Here is a 23,880-nt window from a genome sequence, read left to right on the forward strand (position 1 = left end):
TTGTGCCCGGCTAAGAAAATATGAATGCTGCATTTATTATCGTTTTAAATTTTTGTTTTTATGACGTGTTGTGGTTGAGTTTCCTCCTTCTTTAGACAAAGTTTCGGACAGCGTTATACTGTCCATCATCTGGACAGATTTTGGTCTCTGTAATGCCTGCTCGAAGCGTTGGCTAAATAAGGAGGAAGCACAGTTCGGCATAATATCCCAAAAATTAATCACGATAATACTTTTGGCCGTGAAAATTTCAAATTAATATCAGATCATTTTACTTATTTCAGTACAGTCAAAAGATTTTATAAACCGAAGTACAGAATTAATGAGAAGGATACAATTATCAGGTAATAGGTTTATTTGTAGTAAAACCATAGACATATGAATATTAGTAGACCTGCCCTAAGTGATTAAAAGCGTATTATCCCCACTCCCCATACCGGTTCCATTGGAGCCGGCTGTGCTCGCGTATGGCCTCAAGTGAAATTTGAAAAGGTGACGTCATCATTCTTGTGCGAACTATGGTCGAGGCATCATCGGTTCATTTTACGAAATAACACGGCAAAATATTGACTTGTGCAATGAAAACTTGTAAAAATAGATGTGAAAAGGAGAATAAACCCAATTGTCGTATTACATTCCATATATAAGCATTATTTTACTTTATTTTAAGCATATTTACATCGTATAATATGGATCAGTTGTAGAAACATAATATACTATCACATCGAGAAACGTCTGGACGCGAAACACAAAGCTGGTTGGTTGCTGGGAAGTAAATTATGAACATTTATAAAAGTGTCTTAACTAAAAACTTAAACGAAATATTCGACTCTGAAAATAGAACCGAATTTTTTTGCCGAATTTGGACTTCGCAAATTTGTTCATAACGTGGCGAGTAATTTGCGCTCCCATGTGAAAATGTCTATTCATTCAAAAGCAGATTTTACTTTTAAGAAGTAAATGGTGATATTATAATGCGAGATGCCTATTTACTGTCAGATTGATTTATTGACGAATCACAGTCAGCTTCACCCCCTTCGTTCTTCAACAGTTGATTTTACCCCTCGCCATTATCTTCTCGTCTATTAATTCCTATGTCTGTGAGTAAAACAGACAAAAATACACAGTTTACAGGTAACAATTTGAAACTGTGTTTTCCAAAAGTTTTATTTTTATAGAGTGCATTTTTAATTGTTGTGAACTTCATTATATGCTACCCTGAAGAATCTTAAGGCCCCGTAGTAAGCGTTTAAAGATGGTTTGAAAGGGAGGGTGACCAGATATCTCATCGAAATGACAGTTCAACACACCTACAAAAAGGGATATAAAGCCATGAAAAGTGATGAAACAAAAACTAGGTTAAATAGTTACCTATGTATCCTATTTAACCTAGTTTTGTTTTATCACTTTTAATGACTCTTTACCACTTTTTAAAGGCGTGTTTAACTGTCATTTTGATAAAATATCATGGAAACAAACAGAGCAAAAATCCCTAGACAAATGTTTTAGTTGCATTTGAAGATACACTGTGAATTTGTTCATGCCTATAACATATTAAATAACAGAACCAAACGTGTTTTTAATAATTACTTTGCTTACTGTGCTATTTTTTTTATCGAGGGAATTTCATTTTTCGGAATAATCAATGTATTGATACTATTTAAAAAAATAACTTTTTTTGGAACTTAAAGATTACCTTGCTATAAATCGTTAGAAATTGGGTATGCGGGTACCAAGTATAAGCGAGAACTGCTACAAATTATAAGTGATATTGATACTTAATTTTATGCTAATATTGTCTTTAGAAGATGTGTATTAAAGTTCAGTCAGATTATATGTAACATTTGTCTGCGGTCGTGCTACATTGGTAGTTTTTAAATGACATTAAAAAATTAAAAGTACAGGGTTTTCCAATAAGAGGTGTTATTTTGATATTCAATCGTAAAAGATCAATGGTTTCGTTGCTTGTGTGGCACGTAGCACCGTCTTGTTGAAAGTAAACGTTGTCCAGATCAATACATCCAATTCCGGCCATAAAAAATCATTAATCATCTCTCGATAGCGATCCATTCACCGTAACTGTTGCTCCAGCCTCATTTTCGAAAAAGTAAGGTCCAATGACTCCGCCGGACCATAAACCGCACGAAACAGTCACACATTGAGGATAGAGAGGCTTTTCAACAATAACTCTTGGGTTTTCCGAGCCCCAGATGCGACAATTTTGCTTGTTGACGAAGCCACCGAGGTGGAAATGGGCCTCATCACTCAAGATGATTTGCATTTGATTCACTCAAGTGAATTTTAATAATTTCAATGCGTTGTTGAAGCGTGTATCGTTCCATTTTTATTAATGGCGTAGTTTCTACTTTTCAAATGTTAAAAAATGACAGCTTCAAAAGTAATATCTACCGAAATAGCGAGCTATTCAAAATAACACCTCTTAATGGAAAACCCTGTAGTTTGCTTTATGTTCATATATCGCAAATTTAGGTTCAACCGATTGCATTTTCAAAGATATTTTGTAAAAAATTATGAACGATTCCTAGCGCCTTTTAAGATTCTGCGCCCTGTTTACACTTCCTTATGTGCCTAAAATAAATGCGGCCCTGGATATAATTAACATAAAATTTATACTTAAACGGTGGTGATACGATTGCACTAATCTTTACATAGCTAACAAACGTTCAAAAACTCTTTAATAAATTATACAAATCTGTATATAATATTGTGAGTAAATATTTCGCAGATCGCCACAAACCATAGAGCTATATAAATAGAGGCGCTAGTGTGTTCTAATATCTCGTCGAAAAGTGTTCCACTTTTAGAACGCGAATAGCGGTGCGCGTAGACTAGATTAGGTAGTTTTAGTTAGAGCGTTGGAGGTCAATTGGAGGTAAAAAAAGTGGAATCAATTTTTTCGCTTCATCTCTATCTAAATATAATACATCAATGGTCACAAACTTGTAACAACTTATACTAGAATTGATATCGCAGGGGATATCAATTCTAGAGTAGTACTTATTAAGATAGCCGGTCGGTGGGATCTCGAAGCCCCGAGGTTGTAGGGCCCTGGGGGCAGATCTGCGCATATCAATCACTCTTAGAGGCCCCAAGACAAATATAAATTATGAACTAAATTCTAATGGAAACTACCAACTACGTATTCCAATGGTTGAAGACAACTTTTAGACAAAATATTTTATATATTTTGTATATGTAGTCTAAAAGCTAATGGAACTATGGTACCTATATCTATTTGGGTGATGTTGTAAGGCTGAAGTGGGAGAAGAATTAGCGAGTCGTGTGTGGGTACCGCCGCCCCGGGAACCATTTATTGGATAACCTACACCTCTCTGACTGTTGGGTAGGAATATAGGGATCATAGTGTCCAGGAGTGACGGACACATGAATATATTCCTCCTACTGCGGCGCAAGGCGACGGGTCTGGAGACCAGTTGGAGAGGTCAAAGGGTTTCCCCAGACCAGCCTCCCCCGATCTGGCACGCCACGCAGCAGGTGGGCAGGCGCATCCTGAACAACCGATGAACCCGGGCATCTCTGCTAAATCACCAAACGTAACGAACCACTTGGGGTAACCTATGGCCAAAGTGCTGGTTACCCAATAAATGGTTTCCGGGGCGGCGGTAAAATTGATGTGTGAATTGATATCTTCCTAATAAACTTTTAGTAAAATACGAATGTATTATCACGTAAAGTTGTGAATAAGACAACTTTACGCCAAAACTGCTCTCCTACACCTCATCCATAATAATCTTCATATTACAAATCAAGCAAAAGCCATAATAAAAACCAGGTCCTCAACAAATAAAACACTGAAAATTACGATAACACACACCACACACGGACAAAGACACTTTCAATACTACGCAACCAAACTTTTTAACAGTATGCCCATTACTTTGAAACAATTATTGACTACAAACACATCTACAAACTTTCTCAAAAAACATATCGTAGCCTGGATAAAAATCAAAATATTCACTTTATTCAAAAGATTATAATTCCAAACCAAACATAACCAAATTATAATAAGTAAAATTAAATATTAAACACGTTCTTCAAAAATTATCCAAAAATACATACACTCACATATAAATGTGTGTTTTTATGCTTCAATATGTCTGTGAAAAAAAATAATAATAACTTTCTACCACAACACATAAATACCTGTCACCCTTAATCATAAACACGTTAACACCTCAGCACAGGTTCTCCTAGTGAGGTGTTCACGTAACATACAATATCACCCACATACAGTTTTACCTATATCAACCTATGTTCTTTATTTTTTTATACCTTTTTTCTGTAATTTTTTCTCTGTACAACAATATAAACCACTGTAATCATTTGTAAAATGTATATTCAAGAATAGACATAAATAAATAAATAAAAAGATATCATCAGGTATTCCGACAACGGCCTGCAAATTCCGTTTTTAACCGGATTACCAATAATTTGAAGAGCAAAAATCTCTTCAAATAAATTAACAATCATTTTTCTTCGCTGAAGCTGTTTATTCGTCTTCCATTAAAGGTTTGAATTGTTTAAACATTATTAAATACGTAATTATAATTACGAGCCCAAGTGGGTTTATAATTTATTTTCATTAAAACTTTGTCTCCATCAAATATTTAACATTGTGAGCTTCGCAGAGAACGGTTATTACTGCTATTAGATTTCGTGTATCGTGTAGGTGGTAGGATGTCATTTTCATTTGAAGCCTTCTATCGAAAAGAGAAGCAAACAATCTAATATCAAGTGGCAACATGGAGCTCAAAGCTTTTGTACCGTAAAACACCCAGCCTTTTGAAAAAGTAATAACTAAATATTCTTCGTTGTCAACAATGAAAACATAATCATTTCGAAATACTCGAAAGAAGCCGAAAATATTTTCAATTCAATTTACGTGGTAATAATACAAATCGTTTTAGCGTAGTGCTGATAGAGAAAAAAACTGTTTTGGTAAAATATTGATTAACCCCTGCCAAGAAATCCTACGTGGATATACTAGTAACTCACCGCACTTGCCTCGATTTTATGGTATTTTGATCCTTTAAAGATACTTCTAGCGTACTAAAATAAATTTTATTCGCTTGGTAAGAAAATAATGTAGCTGTATATTTTTCTAGCTTATCCTTTCGTCACCTGCTATTATGTTTATTTTATCAGTTTAAAATCAAGTCGCAAAATTGATAGTCGCAATATTCCAAAATTGGCGTACGTTTTCGTAAATCCGTAAAGGATTTTGTTTATATTTTCGATTTCGATAAAGAAAATTCGACTTTGAAACTCGCAGATTTTCCTCTTCAACTTTTTGTTTGATTATTGTAAATATATAATTTGTCACTCATTTGAAGTTGCGAATCAAAGTTGCACAATTACCCGGCACTCGGGCACATGAAACATTCACCAGCTGAATAATTCAGCGGGTGAAGCTGCTTCTCTGGTGGCAGTCACTGGAACTGTGACTGTACCTGTGACTGTCGTCGTCACCTGTCATGTTAGGCATCGCTGCATTATGCAGGCGGCGGGGGTTCGAGCTCCATTAGCTGCAGCAGGACGTCACCGGTGCACTTCGGCTCTGACAGGACTGGGTAATGTATGCAGGCGGCCTAGTGTCAGAGGATTGTTAACCAAGTCGAACTGTACTGATTTGTAACTCTTCTCGGTGCATTGCCCGTCCCAACAAAAAAAAAGAAATAAAATATTTAGCGTGAAGACAATTCTCCTCTTTAAATACATTTTTTTTGAAGATCACCTTTGTTTTCAGGAATTCATTAATGCAAATCTTGGACGCGGAAATTAACCCGCTCCCCGACATCCGATTGAGCTGAAACTCAGCAGACAGACTCGTTATGACGATGACAATGAAACTTTTGGTGGAAATCACTTACACACACGCGAACATATGTGCATTTCGCATAAATCTGATATCATCACAACAGTTAATATACGAAATAAATGTCGGTCCTACCCGATTGGCAATTAGCGAGGTTGGTTGAATTGTCGACTCCAGTTGGTAGGAAGGTTCAATACTTAGTTAAACCAAAATAAAAAATATATTTATAAAGTTTTAAAACACATTTTAAAATAGATAGATACATTATAGAGAAAAAAGTGTTTTTTTTTTACCAACAATATGTTTGTTTGTCCTTCTTACACGTAGTCACGGAGCAACCGATCAACGTGATTTTTGCATAGGGATGGTTGGAAGACTAGGAAGTGACATAGGCTACTTTTTATATCGGAAAAACATTTAATTCTCCTTGGAAAATTCTGTGTACAGTCTGTCATGTATCCCTACTACCACGCGAACGAAGCGGCGGGAAAAAGCTAGTAATCTAATAAATTTAATATCTGTACACGGAGAAAACTTACTAATAATAAATACTGTTAATTTATTATAAATCTGGTCACATTGTTACTAATGACTAGGCAGAGTTCTTAGTTAGCAGCCGATACTGTTAAAAGCGAATGTTTTATGAGGACAAATTTTGATATTGACATACTGATATTGTCGCGTTCCGTCAAGGTATGTATTACGAAAAGAACACGTGTTCTCGATATATTCTGAATGACTAATATTTTATCAGGAAATTGACAAACTATTATTTTTTGACACGATCTTTTTTCAGCGGGTAGTAAAGAAGGATAATACAGCAACTGTAAAATCATGCAATGTCCAGTGTTTTTAATATTATATCCTATGCGTGCAAAATCATATCTTCTCCAAGCTATCTAATAAAACTGTGATTTTCAGAAGTAATCAGTCAGGTAAGTATGTTTACTGTATATGTTTGCACATAATTAGATACAGCTTTCAGTCATATTTGTACAGCGTCTATTTCAGGAAATTTTTCGAAAACACGGTACTATTGAAATCATCCTATAATTTACTAGTACAGACCGGTGATCAAGCATTAGTCTGAATTCTTGACACAGTTAAAATTTTTGAAATTGACAATTAAAATATTTTTCCACTGTTTTTATCACTGGTGTGAATTCTTCACAGAATAAAAATTCCAAATCTTAAAATGATACTTAAATTCAAAGCAATTTTTTAGAGTTCATTGAAACCGAGTCACACAGAACGCACACAATCAAAATTAGTTCGATAACGTGAAGATTTTTGCGTAAATTTGTAATTCATCAACATGTTTGTTGCAAAAAAGCTCAACGGGCAATAAAGATTGTAAAAAATACTTCTAAGTCCTACCTTCACAATTTAAAAGTCCTCCTGCTGTGTCATCCACAGAATCCTGAAAAAAAAAACAAAAAGTGTTATTTTACAACAAACAAAAAACCATCTATTCTTTTTACTTCTCTGCTGTAGTTTCATATACAAAATGCTGTTGTTGATTATTTTTAAATCGAGTAAATATTATTCATTATTTTTTTATGATAAACTAATGTTTATAAGACAAGGTTTTTATGCATAGCATAAAGAATAACAAATTATTATAAGCAATAATTAGTCGCCTGAAGATATTCCTTATTATAATTTGTTATCCTTTGTGCTTTGCACAAAAAACCTTTTCTTTCTGTCCTATTTTAGCATGTTTACCTATTTTTATAAACATTAATTTAACATTAAAAAAAATATATATATTTGACAAGTCAAAATATTACACCAACAAATGTAGATATAATATGTCTCGACGCCATCTAGTGGGAAATTTAGCACTAACAAAGCCTTTCCTACAAAATTAAAGCTGGTTTACAGGTGAAAAAAATATAATCAGCAGTAATTGTTAATTGAAGTGTGAGTACATATTAAATTATTTGGCGTATTGGGAATAAGCCAGCGTAGCTCAGTGGTCCAGAGCACCTGACCGGACATGAGAAGGCGCGATTCAATTTCCGTCGGCGTTATTTATTTTTACTCGGGAGATTAAAATAAATAACGAGATTACTTACCGAGCAAGAATTTTTTTCAATCGACTACCTGAAGAAATGAGAAACATTAATGATAACATCCAAATAATAAACACTGTGAAAAAATATTTTAAAGACAAACTTACAAAAAATGAAAATGTTTCCAATTGAATTAATCTTAAGAATAACTCACTTCAAATAAATTTAAAATAATTTTATTTTTAATTACTTACTTATTGTAATAAAACAATGTACACTCCTCTTCCAGCCCCAAGCTAATGCTTCTATGGAAGAGGAGTCTTTAAATATTTGATCATATATTGTAACAAATAAACAAAAATGTACTTATATAATAAATAAATAAATATGTATTTTCAATTTGTATGGATATTTCAGGCGACTAATTATTGCTTATAAATTTAAATATTATTCAATTCATCTAGTCAGTATCAGTAATTCGAGTCAGGAAGCGTAACTAAAAATAATAATAATGATTGGATTATTTGTGTAGCGCCGTTTTCGTGATAAAATTGATAGCTAGTGACTTATGTAACTACTAGGCGATACTATACGGAGACTTAAAGAAAGTTCACATCTAAAACATCTCATCTCGACAGCTGCTGTTATTTCATATCACCTTAATTGCGAGCTTCGGAAGCTCACAGGACAGGAAGACAGAGGGGAGATGGGGACAGGAAGATAAAACAACATAAAGCAGATCTTGCCAGATGTTTCGGTCATAAACTCAATGTTACCAACATCATCAGCATCAATATTATATATTATGGTAATTAAATTTTCCCATATAATTTTTTCTATTGACAATTATTATATAATTAATTTTCGAAAATTTCAATAAAGTAAAGCAACTAGCTAGGTATTATTAATATCGACCTGACAAGACATAAAGTTTAATCGAACTTTCTCGGTCAAATCGAGCTGTTTACTATGATCACTCTTTTCGTGCAGTTGGCCCACTCATTTGGAATAAACTTCCCCCAGCCCTTACCAATATACAAAATTTGGCTGAATTTAAACGGGTTTTAAAAAAATAATTATTCAAAAAATCATATTTAATAATATAAAAATCATTTATATTCTCATGAATCTAAGCTTCTTTTCAATATACTATAATAAGCCAGGTTTTGAAGTTTCCGGAAATTGTTTGGTTTCGGTTTCCTTCTTATTGTACTTTTATGTTTAATGTCCACCTATTATATAATATTTTAATTCTTTCCTGTTTTATTAAATATTTTAATTTTAAAGTTCTTATTTTTCGTGCACTGTTATTGTCTTTTATTGTTGTCCTCTACTAAAATAGCACTGTTATTGTTAAATTTTATTCTCTGCTTTTGTGTAAACCGTTTATTCTTTATTTCATATTATGTTATTAATTTTTTTTTAAAGGAACACAATAGGAAATTTTATTTTTAAGTTTATTATAGCTAAGCGCACTTGAAGTGAAACAACACAAAACTTCCCTATATAAATACTATGTTATTATATTATTGTACCTACACTATTCATTACAATAAAATCAAACGCATTGTGCACGATATTGAAAAATTGTTGATTTTAATCAAAAGCAACAATCGAAGCTAAAAATATTCATAAATTTCTGACTACTTTTGTATAAAGCCTTATCAGGTCTAGTCCAGTGGCGGCTCGTGACTTTTGGGTGTACAGGAATGCTAATATTACAAAAAATGGCATTATTGATGTTATTGTGGCTGAAAACGATTTTTTGTATGAAGATTTTCAGGTAATTTCAGCATGGCCGTGCGCCACACGGATCTTTCATTAAGGTACCTACCTAATTCAACCAAAAAATTATTGTAAACATTCTTAAATATAATGATGCCTACCGGTGATACGTCCATACAAAAATGAATAAGTAGTGTAGTAATACATGGGAAATAAATTAAAGGTAATCATAAATAAAAAATATTTTTTTATATAATACAGGCCCTACTCAGATTCATTGAAATAAGATAATAATTACTCTTTTATATTAAATACATACCTAGTTATTTCACTTTCATTCAGTAATAGGAATGTAAATGTTTCACTTTGTGAAAATGTATAATTTTCCATTACACATGAAGTAGGTAAATATATTGATTTGTGAAAATCGGAATTAGCCATTTCTATGCACCTACTCTTTCATGGAGAGAATAAAAATTTAAAAAAAAAGTTTTGGGTAGATATTTCTCTTTGTGAAAACGCCCCTCAATTTATCATTTCTGTATTCAGGTGTTGTTAGTTTGTAGGTACCTACCATTCTCGTCTTTCATTTCTACTATTTCTCTGGGCGTGTTATAATGCTATGGATTGTTTTTATTGGATAAGTCTGTAAACAAACGAAATAAAAATAAGTTAAATTATTCAATAAAGTTAAGCTCCTCCCTTCAGAAAATCATATCCATTAATAAAGTATAAAGTAGCAATGTTTTTTTTAGAGATAAAATGTTAAAGCGAAATTCCATATAATCATTCATATTTGTTCCTCGTGGCACTTGGTTTTCATAAATCTGAACCCTTACAGCTTACACCTGTAAATATCTAGATTTCAGTATTCTATTGGGTTATATTTAAAAAAATATATTTTTATTATTTTCTACAGAGCACCTTGAGATGACTTACCACAATAATGGCGCTACAAAAATTAACCAAGCATTATTATCATTAAGTTAATAGATTAAGTTAACTTAAGTTAAATGATCAACTTCTCACAAGTGCTTAAATTTAAGTGATTAAGTTCATTTAAGTACTTAAGTAAAGTGATTTACGTTAACTTCAGTGCTTATTTAGAACTAAGCTAATACTAAAATAGAAACCACATTACACAGTTTTATCACCATAACTCGGTTTAGAGGCGAAATCAAACAGTTTAATAAATACACATTTTTACAGAACGTAAATTTTCATTTAATTGTAAGATTTTTCATGTGAATACCGCACAGTCCCAACTGCTCTCAACCGTTTGGAGCCATTTGGAGTGTTTGGCATCCTCAATCGGAGTATGTTGTAAGGCTGAAGACACCGGGGAGGTAAAAAAGATGTGGAAAGTACCTAGCTATTTAGATTTGGTCATCAAATATGGCTAAAGCTATTTCAAGCAACGTTTCCCTACAGAATAATGGTATTTTCACCATGGAGACACTGAGACTATATTCCACGGCGGGAAGGGTCTCAAATATACAATTTATTATTCTTAATCGATGAATACGTGAAACAACGCAAATTAATTAAATTAAATTTACTTTCGCGTGCCCAGATTTGAACACGCAACTTTTAGGATTCGTGGTCATGAGATTTACCCTTCAACTAAAGAGGCCATAAGTAACATCGATATAATACGTACTAGATATGGCGTGTTATACAAATTTATCCGAATAATTCAGCCCACCAATGAGTAATTTCATAACAGAACTCCCCATCTAATTCTGTGGCCTCGCTTCGAAAACTTACCTACAAAATAAATGGGGCACGAATGTATGGGTCAAACTGCATAATGCAACTTGATAGAGAACGATTGAAACTACGGTAATAGAAGGTTGAAGTTGGCACTTTTTTATTGGGACCTAAAAACGATAACAAATCTGCAGCAAGAAATAAGTGTTTTTGCAAGAATGGTATTCGTCAGTCTCGCTAAATACGAGAATGTTGATGAGAATGGGACAAGTCAGGTCATTGCCTTCATCTCCACTCATCTGCCATTTCCTTATTGTAACTTTTTTTTGTTTTTTAACCAACAGTTGGAACCAAATGGTCGGCGCTACGAATGTTTCTTGATCCCTGTAACGCTTGTTGGAGGAAGACAGATATTTAGTTTTTACAGGTAAGATCGGATCGGATTTTTGTTTTATTTTATATATGTTTTTTATGAACGTGATTTACCTACTAGTTGAATTTTTTAATCCATAATAATTAATTGGAAATTCTCCATCTATGGTGTATAGGCGCACCCGGCCACTAGTCGACGGCTGGTCTGAGCGAGAGTGTTTTCCGATTTCTGACAGCGCTGATTCGTTTCGGCTAGTCTGTGGTGCATCAAAGCAGGGAATCCATGCACCCTTCACTCTGCGAGGCGCTGCATCGCCAAAGGAGGCCGAACAGTGAAACGAATGCATTGTGAGTGTGTTCATGACGCCTGAGAAAAGACCCTCCACACCGCATCCCCAGAGACGACTTACGACTCCTGTGTGGAGTTGATGTAAAAAAACAAACACATGTGGCTACCGAATACATAAATTGAATGATAAACGAGATTTTTTAAAGGTAGGGTAGGTTATCGACCAAAAGTACCTGTTTTAATTGTTTCCTTTGAAAATTAAATGTGTGTATCAATGAAGAAGAATTTAAGAAAAGTGTCAAAACAAAACGCACGCATGATAGATTGGGGTGTCCTGTTAATTATAGCCAAAGCATTGAACATTGAACAAACAAGGCGTGTTACCTTCCCTTGTCACCTTGGTCTGTCCAACCTCCCTCCATCTTACATCCCCAACCCGCTTCTCGCACACCTTCCCGCTTCCTCTTATCCCTTCTCAGGTCCCTTACACTCGGCTTCCCTGTAATTCTTTACGCCCTGCGACACTCTCTGGCTTTACCCTCGACAAAGGCGATATCACATTAGGGCTGACTTAATTAACGCCTGAAAGTTAACTACTGTGTCCTTTGTCTCAATGAACATTCCAGAACAAATAAACATTGACATCCTGTAATTATAAAGGTTCAAATTTTCAGAAGAGAAAACACTCAAAGGAAAAAAAATACGCATGGTAAAATTTTACTTCGAAAGAATTTAATGATATTTACTGTCCAAATTCAATTAACCGTGTGTTTGGCAAAACAAACTTGTTTACAAAACAATAAAATCGGTGTCAATACTTGGGTCTACTTACCAATATAAAGCTGGACACACACGGCAGAGCCAAAAGCCCCGCGCCGAGCCAAAAATGCATCGTGTGTGGGTCCAAAAACCACCGAGCTGAGCCAAAAGGCCGTAGCTCGGCTCGGCCGTACGTGGCAAATCCCCGAGCCAATGGCTTGCCGGCTCTGCCGCGTGAATGCAATACCCGAATCAAAATCCGTATGAATTCAGACATCGAGTCTGACAGTATGGCGCACGGAGGAAAGATTCCTTCGAGGTATGACGTCTTCAAGAGGACGTGATTTTGTTGTGGATGTTATAGAAAATTATATACTTATTTATTGATTTATTAATTAATTACCTTTTTCGAGGCTTTTACATATAAAAATTAAGAAATATACATTATTTATTGAACATAATTGAATTTCTTAATTAAGAACATTTTATATTTGTTTAAAGATAAATTGAAGATGTCCACTGAATTGGTATAATTGTTTCCCTACATTAGTATTCTGGGCAAAGAGGAATACATACGGTAGTTAGTCCCAGAATTTCTCCACTAAAATAAATCATGACTTTTAGTATTACTTTGTGGAATCCGGAAGCTAAAAGCTATGTATGCCTTTTTATGTAGCTTTATATTTTTTGCTACTTAATTTTGAAATAAACCTTCGCTATACATTGGTAAAAGAACTATTTTATTTACGTATATTAATTTTTAAATAAACTTTCTTTGTTGACTATTAGTAAAAAAAATGTTCTTTTTAACGGTATTATTTTTAATACCTATTTTAAATAAAACTTTGAGATATATTTGTGAAAACATAATCTATTTTATGTACCCGTAGACGATTTTAGTTCACAAGTTCGAGTTGTTCACTCGATTGTGACATAGATAGATAGTGATAAAAATATTCCGGAGAAAGTTTTCTATCTGAAGTTTTCTAGTTTTCTAGTCAATCTATCTATATAAATTAAAATATTAATGTTCGTTTGTTCAAAATCTTAAATCTCCGAAAGATCTTCACTGATTGCGTTGAAATTTTGACACAACTTTGCATTCGAATAGGCGTGTGTTTATGTATTTTATAGATGTCATCTGTGACAGGTAAAAACATGTTTTTTTTTTAAACAAAGCCATTTGTTGGAGGTAAAAGAAAAACGCACTATTGTTTCTCTATCTGCACAGACAGACTAGCCATAGCAACGCGTGGCAGGGTACATCTAGTAAACAATAAAATAATGATTTGTATTTTCAAGTGCTCATTATTGGCTAAAATTCATTTTACCGTCCATCCCTTATTAACAACTATTTATTGTACAAGTTTTATTCTACTTACATAATATATTCACGGATTTCAGCAGCCAAAATTGAAAAATATATGTACTAATGGCGAGTTACATTACGAAAAATATATGTACTAATGGAGAGTTACATTACGAAAAATATATAATATGTACTAATGGAGAATTAAATTATTTAAATATATTTACTAATGGAGAATTACATTATTAAAAATATATTTACTAATGGAGAGTTAAATTACAAAAATAAATACTATTGAAAAGTTATATTTTTGAAAATATATGCACTAATGGAGAGTTTCATTATTAAAAATAAATGTACAAGGGAGAATTACATTATTAAAAATGCAAGAAGGCAATTTTTGTGTTTATATTCGTTTGCTTTTTATAAATTATGAAGTGAGCAGAATTGTTTACTAATTCAGTAGAACTAACAAGAGAAGACGGGCCAATAACTACACAGAATAATTAATGAGAGAAAAGTTACTTTTATTCTAACGAAAGCTATGGCGAAATAAAATGTTCCTTAGAATCGTGTTCTTCAGTATTTAAAAGAAATCTCCTGGACTACGCACTTGTTTTTGTAAGGTTGGGGGGTTCGACTCCCATGAAGCAAAAAAAATCAACACAGTAATAACACATCAAACAAATAATAACACAGAAACCCTGCACAGACAGCAAATTAAAGATCAAAAATTATTAGTGAACTAGCTGACTTGTACCCGTTGTTACTCGGGGACTTATAAATATAGTAAATATTTGTTTCTCTTGATTGAGCCAATTCCTCCACTTCTTCAAACATACGCTTCCATGTTATACATTCTCCCTACACACCTTTCTTCTTTCATTACCTACGTCTCATTTGCAACAAAAAATTATTTATTTGTTTATTTTGTAAGAAACAAACAGCTTTTATATAATATACAATGATAGATATAAATATGTGATTCATGTTTTCTTCGGGCGTCAGAGACTTTTTATACCTTTCAATTAATGTATTTTTAATTTATTTAGTGATAACATATTACAAAATAATAACAATAATAAAAAAACCATTTCGGGAAAGACAACATTAATTAACTTTAGTATAATTAACATAAATATAATTAACATTAGTATAATTAACATTAGTATATATATATATATATATATATATATATATATATATATATATATAATGGAGTTATGCCTGTTAGTACGATCATCTCCAGAAAAGTTCCCACAAAAAAACTCAACACATAAACACGCCACAAGGTTCACAGAAAATTTATTAATCCCTAAAGCAAACAAAACTATTTTTCAAAATGGACCACACTACATGGCCATTAAAGTATATAACAACCTTCCACGTAGAATCAAACAAATAACTGACATACCTAAATTTAAATCAACACTAGAAAAATTTCTTTTAAACAAATGTTACATAAATTAAATACCTCTGTTTTTTTATTTTTTATTTACATGCATTTGTTAACATGTAATTGTTGGGTTATGTAATATTTTGTGTATTTGTTGGGTTAGCTGGAAGATATAGGATGTAACCTATAAGCTATACCCTTTGTACTCTTTTTGTTCAATAAATATTTTTTGAATTTTGAATTTTATATATAATTACCATTGGCAGTATCATGGAATAGACATAGTTATTGTTAAAAAAACTTACGTCGAATTAATACGTTAAGTCTTCCCTCAGACGTCCCAGACTTATTCTACCATTCAAAGCACTATCTAAATGCGCCTGTCACTAACAAGAACAAACTTTGAAATTTTCAGCGAATTCGGTGCAATTGTTTTTTAGTCGATAGGGCACAAACAAATAAAGACTCATTTTATATATTCATACTAGCTGTACCCCGTCACTCAAGGCTATGCTATTTGCTATGGCTCAGTCTGTCTGTGTAGATAGAGAAACAATAGAGCGTGTTGTTTTACGTCCAATAGTTAGTGTTGTTTATAAAAAAAGCATGTTTGTCCAACATATGGCGCAGGTGACATCAATATAATATAGGTATATAAAAACATACGCATATTCGAATGAAACGTTGTGTCATAATTTCAAAGCAATCGGTGAAGAACTATGAAGAAGATTTAAGATTTTGAACCAACGAACATTTACATTTTTATTTATATATAGATATTGATAGATATAAGAAAGAACTCAGCTTTAAAGTTGAAATATTATGAAGTTCGAATTCCGATGAGGACTGTTTATTTTAGATTTTCTGTCAAGTAATATTTGGTGCAATGTAGAAACGAACTAGGGGCTAGGTAATGTATGTATGTAAGGAATAGGCTGCATACTTCGGCAGTAGGTAGTAGGCGAAGAATTCAGTGTTCAGCCTACGCATGAAATTAAACTGATAAATATCAATCCCTTTATGATAAGCCCCAGTGGGTGGAACGAGTAGGTGGGGTTATATTATGACACTCGTGCGTGTGCCCCGAATGAAAGTTTAACGTGATTAAACCTGAAATTTGTTCACCTGTTCCCCGTTTCACCGCAGATGAACGCCTTTCTTTATTCGCAGTTTTCCACAGAATTACCTCGTTTTCTTCCATTGGCCGCCAGTGTTAATGGGATTACTTCCGCCCGCTGGGCAGCATCCCTCGCAGGCGGGGTGGACTCCAAGTCCTCAACCCTTTGCCAGCCAACCAACCAACCAACCAACACAACCTACACACGCGGGGTAGAATTAATCGGGCAGGTGGGTATTAGGTATTAGGTGAAAATGTGGATGAGCAAACAATGCGGGAGGGCTTTTTGGATGCAAATTAACTCACTTTCCTGAAAGAACATAATATGCCTCGTGGGGTCCGTAACATTATATTCTAGCATTAAGCATAGGGTCTCGATTTAAAAATGACTCGTAATGATCTTGTAATGATGATAGTTTGTTTCTAGATATCTCTATGCGAAGCGGGTAGACTGACAAATAAGTGTATCGAGAATATGTGACGGCAAATGGAAGGAATAAAAACTACGTTGGAAAACACGGCACGGTCAGTACATGAGTAGTGAATCAAATATTATTTTTATTTTCATTAATATCCGTCAAAAAACATGGAAAATTAAAAAAATATATATAACTGGTTTACCTACTTTACCGCTTGTCTGAATTTTTCACACATTAAGTTCCAATTTTGAAAATTACACTTAAATATGACTGGTTTCCTAGTTCTGTGATTTTAACAACTATTGTCACTGAGCAATAAATGTTTCTAATACTAACCAAACGGGAACCCAATTATATTTCTGTGCTTCTGGTATTTTGTTCTTGTCGGTAGGTTTGCACAGGATTTTTAGGGACGAGTCTGAAGAACAACAAATTTTATATCATTACTATGTGTGAATATGGATGAATTCAGGCTTTTCTTAGAAGAATAAGCATCACCAACGTTTAGTCAATTTTTTCTACGTAATTTTTTAATCAATTTCTATAAGAAAACTACGTGGCGTACAAACAAAAAAAGTTGTAAATATTTTAATTTCAGTAGGTAAGTTGTTACTGAAACATCCTAGCCAACTGAAAAAAATGTGCGTTGTATAAAATTTCATTTTTATTTTCACTGTGTAAATACGAAAATGTTGGACAAAAAAAAATTGAGTTGAAAAAATCATAACATCTTATAATAATTGACGATGAGCCGATGAACACCGGTCCTTAAGATTAATCATCCCTAAAGACAGGGTTGAATAAGTCGGACACCCGAGTATCCACCTTTCGTATGAACAATTAAACGTAGATGAATCCACTCCGAAGAACTGTATGCTTGAACGGCGTCGCTTTGGGGGACGGACGGGAGGGTCAAAATCAAACGCTTTCTGATGGAGGGAGGTGGTGGAGGAGGCGAATACACCCCTCAATTAACACGACCTAAAAGGCAGCTCTTACCGCGCGAGCCTCCGGAAGATCAATAGGACTATGTTCCAACGAGTCTGGAAGCGAATCAACGGAAAAGTTCAGCACAAATAATGTAACACGTGTTCTTGTCACGCGTGCCCGTAATTCTCAATCAATATTCAAGGTGCTTATTGGAAATTCAAAGGGATCACATCGCCCAACTTCTCCATAAAGCAATAACGAAAGTTTTTTATTGTTTTATCTCTGTTTTCTTCAGATGTTCTGGCGCTTGCTTGTTCTGGAATGTTTAAAACACTTAAGTTGTTCATTGCTTTCAGGAAAGTTGATATATAGAGTCACGTGGGGTAACCGTACGCGGAGTGTAAGTGTTCGCAGTGATGTTTCCGACAAGATTGTGCCTGTTAAGCGCCCGCGCGTTCCTTAATTCAGTAGCGTTCTGGATCGCGCCGAAGCGGGACATGTGTACAGTTCATGCTGATTTGTCAATAAAAAAATGGTAGGTAAATTATTTTTTTTCATGCTTTTCTTAAATTTTTCATCTTCGTTACGGATGTTTGCTATTGTGTAACCAGCTGTGTGAGAGCGACGTAGTCTATGATAATTTTTGGTGAAATATTGTTAGTTAGACGGGTGCAAAGTGATAATTCTAATAAAGATAACCACTAATCTGATTTTTAAATTTTATTGAATTTTGGTGTGATGGAGTAAGTGTGCTGGGGTAAGCGTTCGCAGTTGGACGATTGCGAACACTTACCCCGATAGATAAAATTGACTTTAAAGCATAATATTTCAACTCTAGTTATTTTTTTACAGTGAAATATGCCGCGTGTGTACGTGAGAAAGCACCCGGAGAGATCAGTTTGCACTCAAGAGCAGATTGAAACTGCAAAAAGGCTTATGAAAGAGGGGAAGAGTCAGCGGGCTGCTTCAGATATTGTTGGGATCAGTGAAGCCACTCTGCGTAAACGCCGCACTAAATAATAATTATTCATTTATTTTCAGGCCGAAATCGATGATTAAAAAAACTGACGAAATGTTCCATGGCCTGACTATGCAGACAATGAGAAAATTTTGTTTACGAGTATGCTGAAATCAACAAGATCAACCAATACCAAGTTGTCTCGATTTTCGATAAAGCCTTCAAGAAAGTTGCAACTGTGGGGAATGCGGTATCAGGTTTTAAAGTAAGCGGAATACATCCTTTAGACAGTGAACTCTTCACCGAAGCTGATTTTGCAGCTGTTTCTGTTACTGATATGTTCGAGCCCCAACCTGACGTATCCATTATCTCTCCGTTAGCTAATCAAGAGCAAAGTGACATATGATCAATAATTAGCACAGATATTCTGAACAATCAGATCTCTTGCTATGCCAAAATACATGCGGCACCAAGCAACCCACAAACGTCTCTCAGACCTAATAAAAATATTATTCGTCAGCTTCTTACGATCCGATTGAAAATGCAATTAAAGTTCAGGCCAGCTCTCTACCACAAGATGCAACATCAGTCCTTAACGTCCCAATATTTGTTGTAAGACCTCTACCAAAAGCAACACATAAACAAAAACGACGAAAAAATGCTTGCAAGTCTGAAATAATTACCTCAAGTCTCTATAAAAAGAAACTTCATCAGAAGCAGAGAGATGCAGATGCAAAAATGGTCCGAAAAACAATAATTAAAACCATGGAAATCGGACGATCACCTCTTTTCAAGAAAGTCGCACCACAAAGCGTAAGGCGGGAGATTCCAGCGTGCATAACTGTTTAAAGAGAGCACAAAAACAGGCTTCTAAGGACTATTTTTGCTCACAATGCAAGGAGTAATATCGAGATCCACCAACAGAAGATTGGATACAATGTATTGTGTGTAAAGCATGGTGGCATGAGAACTGCACAGACTACGATAAGGGGCAATTTAAGTGTGATAATTGCAATAGAGGGTAACTCTTCGCGGTGCGAACACTTACCCTATGGTATGCGTATACTTACCCCGCACACGGGGTAAGTGTACGCAATCGACATGCATGTAAACTTTTTTATATAATAGTTTCATTTATGGACCATATGAGGTTTTTATGGTTGTTTGAGGTGCCTTAATAATCGATCATTTTAATAAACAAAAAAATTGAGTAAAATACCTAAAGCTTTTTAATACAAAAATCCTAATGTAAAAATTGCGCACGGTTACCCCACGTGACTCTACTTCTTGGGGGGCAGCAGATACAAGGTGACCCGACTGATATTTGAGGGGAAGATTGTTTTAATATGAGGCAAGAGATGCCTCAGTTTATGGCTTCAAAACTTGAATGGCGGTTATGAATGCGTCCGGTGTTGCTTCAGGTGAAGAATATCTTAAAAATCAATATTTTTATGAATCATAATTAAAGTAACTCCATTATGTGTTCTAATATAGGTAGCTAATAAAGATCAAAACAAACAATGACTGATACAAGTAGTTCTCTGAACAGAAGACATCGGGTCAAAAGAATATATTTCTAATTTTCTCTTATTTGATCAAAACCTAAATTTCTTCTCTAAATTAGTATTTTTTTAATTTAGCTATAATTTTTAGATATTTTATATCTAATATGCATCTATTCCAAAACTAATATAATAATATTCTATTACCTCCGTACTAAAATTTCTACTCCACAACATTGAGACATAACCCAAGAAAAACTGACTTTTAAGTTTTACGAGTTCACATACTCCTGCGCGCACTGAAAACCAAGTAAATTTGAAAAATTATCATAAAGGTTACATGGTGATAAAATACAAAATTGTTGATTTCACATTTTTTATTAACTTTTCTACCATAAGAATTTTTTTTAATATTAACATTATTTTTTACGGATACAAATGGACTAATACATTTTGTTTTGTGTTCCCGATAAATTTGTTTTAGGAAGCCTAAAATCTCTGCAGCTTCTTGTAGGATAGACATTAATTTGATAGATTTGTAATAATTAAATACCTGCCTAAGTAAAAAAAAATATATATTTCAAATAAGGAATCACACAATTTGTCCAAAAAAACTTCACTATGTCAGTGACAATTCTTTTTTCACACTAAGAAATCCCAAATGACATCGCATGACATGTTTAAAAAAAAAATTATGTGATACCTCACAAGAGCGCCCCTGACTTTGACGCCCCTGTTTTATATGCTTCGTAATTTTTTCTTATTATTAACCCTTTGCAAGGCTTAATAGAGGCTGTAATTATTATCTACATATTTTGAATACACTTTTCGGAAAATAATGTGGTTAATAATCTCCAGATAGGTCCTGTACGTTTTTACATATCATAAGAAGATTAAATTATTGAAAAAAAGATAAGGTGCTTTTAAGATTTACTATAAAACAAAACATACATTAGTAGATAAACTTAAAACTATTCAAATTACTGAATAAAAAGTATTTACCGGATTTTTGTAGACAATCTAGACAAAACTGTGTCAGACCTGGTTGTGTTACACAGAGTCATTGACAACTCAATTGACAGTCCTGCCATCGTTGCCACTATTAAATTCCATGTGCCGACTAGGAATACAAGACAAAATATAACATTCTTCTTCAATACATACACAACCAACTATCAGACACACTCACTGACCAACAGGATGCATGATCTGGGCAACAAGTATAGGGGTATTATGGATTTATTTATTGAATTAATTTATAGAATTAAGCTTAATCTATACCAGCACTTTGCTGAATACTACAAATTAGAGTAGCGTTGGTAATGTAGGTTTAGTGATTTGTCTTATATGTAGTATTGTTCTAGTTTCTATAATATTTTATGTTACTGTTACATGTTTTACTAATATTATTTCATATTCATCAGTTTTTTTTTAATTTTCGAGAGCTTACTAGATATATTATGTTTTAACATGCACGTTTAATACCAAATATTTTTTTATAAACTTTGGTCAAAACTTGACAAACTTGCAAAACTCTAAGGGTGCAACTGATACAGTGTAATATTGACAGTTGTCAGTCTAATTTTTTTTAACAAAACCTACACTTTTTGACTGTTGATAACATCCATGGTCCACATTGTGATATTATGCGGTAAGGATTACTGCTTCAGCACATATGCAAATGATGAAAATATGTGGTGGCTATTCTTCCCAGCCTTCCAAAGGGTTAGTGAATCTAAAGTTATTTATGATAATCATTATTCTAACGAACGGGAAAAATCAAAGGTCGAACTCATTTTGTTATCAGTATGAATTCACCAATTATTTATAATCACACATTTCTCCATTGTACTTCTGCTTCCTTTTAAGTTTAATATGATATATTACTATTTACATTTAGTTATTGAAGACATCATTTACAAAACAAAGTGTTGGAATTGGTAATAATTTCGTTTACAGAAGGGTGATCACATAAGATACAAATAGACATGATACAAAGCAAAAAGCTTTGAAAAATATACGGTACATTACATTTATTACTTTGCACAATCATTACTTTCGTCATCGATATCTTGGTTAAGCATTTTCTTATACATTGTATCAGAGTTTCCCTAACTTCATTAGATATCCAAAATCTTTTATTCTTACTAATAGTAAAGTTAAGTAGGAACGTATTGCTTTTGCACTGCTTCAAATCGTTATCTTTCATCGTTGATCCACCTCGATCATCATACGGAGAAAAATTAGCATTGTTAATTTATTAAGAATCTCTGACAATACGGACAACATATTTGTAATTTATTAAAATTTATCAGGAAAGCTTTTGATTCATTCGTAAGGCCTGCAATCCCGTTTTAACAGGATTACCAATAATTTGAAGAGATTCTAAATTTGCAATACTCATTTTTCTCCGTGCATGTTTTGATTTAAGTAAAAAAAATATGTCCGAAATACATGTTTTGTTTTATTGTGTGAAGCTCAGGCACACATATTTAATCCGATCATAATGTAAAGAACTTAATTTGTCACATTATACATCAAAATTATATCCGAAAAAAGTCTTGTGAATAAGACATTTTTTGAGAGACATTTCGAAGCATTTTTTATAGGGCTGATACGTATTGATTCAATTTTGATGTTATACCCTATTAGGTCAAGTTATGTTCTACTCACAGTATTTAATTACACTACTTCGAGATTTAACAAAAAAACTTTTTTTTGCTATATAAATTGATAAAAAGTATATTAAGAATATTTTGAAATATTTTGAATATTTCAAAATTAAGACTATTTCTAAAGTTATAGGAAATAGAAGTGAGCGTGGCAGAGTCGGCCCAAAATTCATGTAGCGATCGGACGAATATCTACATGTGGGGCAAAAGTAATCACCCGATGTTCTTTTGCTGTAATTTTTTTTATGATAAACTTTGGTACTGCTTGTTATTTCGCGTTCTTGCGGAGTAAACCCATTCATGTCTTCCTTTACTTCACAAATGTCAAAACCGAATTGATATTTGGCGCCATTTGCAAAAGTTATAGCGTTTTCCAATAGGGTGATTACTTTTGCTCCATCCTGTATAGCCAACATGAGAGTCCAACAGGAGACTAATGAGGAAAATTGAAAAGAGCTGCTCAGAAGAAGTCTGAGGATATAGTGGCAACAATGGAAGACCTCGCGTACGGTCCAGGAGTCGCAGAAGATAATTTAGAAAAAAAAATTGGTTTTAAGACGCTGACGACGTACTGTTTTTTTCTTTTGAATTTTATTTGAAACTAAATTTTTCTGACGATGCTTGACAGAGAAAATAAGAACACCAACAGCAAGGTTTTTCAAAAGACGGTCCTACTTGATGGCTAATATCTCCGTTATTATTTTTTTTATTGGTTTTTATTTCAAATTACTCATAAAACTACAATGTATTTGTGTAAAATAAAAATTTATCAAAATAATTTTTTTATATTAAACTACTTTTCGGAGCACCTAGGTGGTATGTAACCTCAAAGCGTCTATAAAATTTCTAA

This window comes from Hesperophylax consimilis, chromosome 3, assembly GCF_061612785.1.
Source record: "Hesperophylax consimilis isolate HC1 chromosome 3, BYU_Hcon_1.0, whole genome shotgun sequence".
NCBI lineage: Eukaryota > Metazoa > Arthropoda > Insecta > Trichoptera > Limnephilidae > Hesperophylax > Hesperophylax consimilis.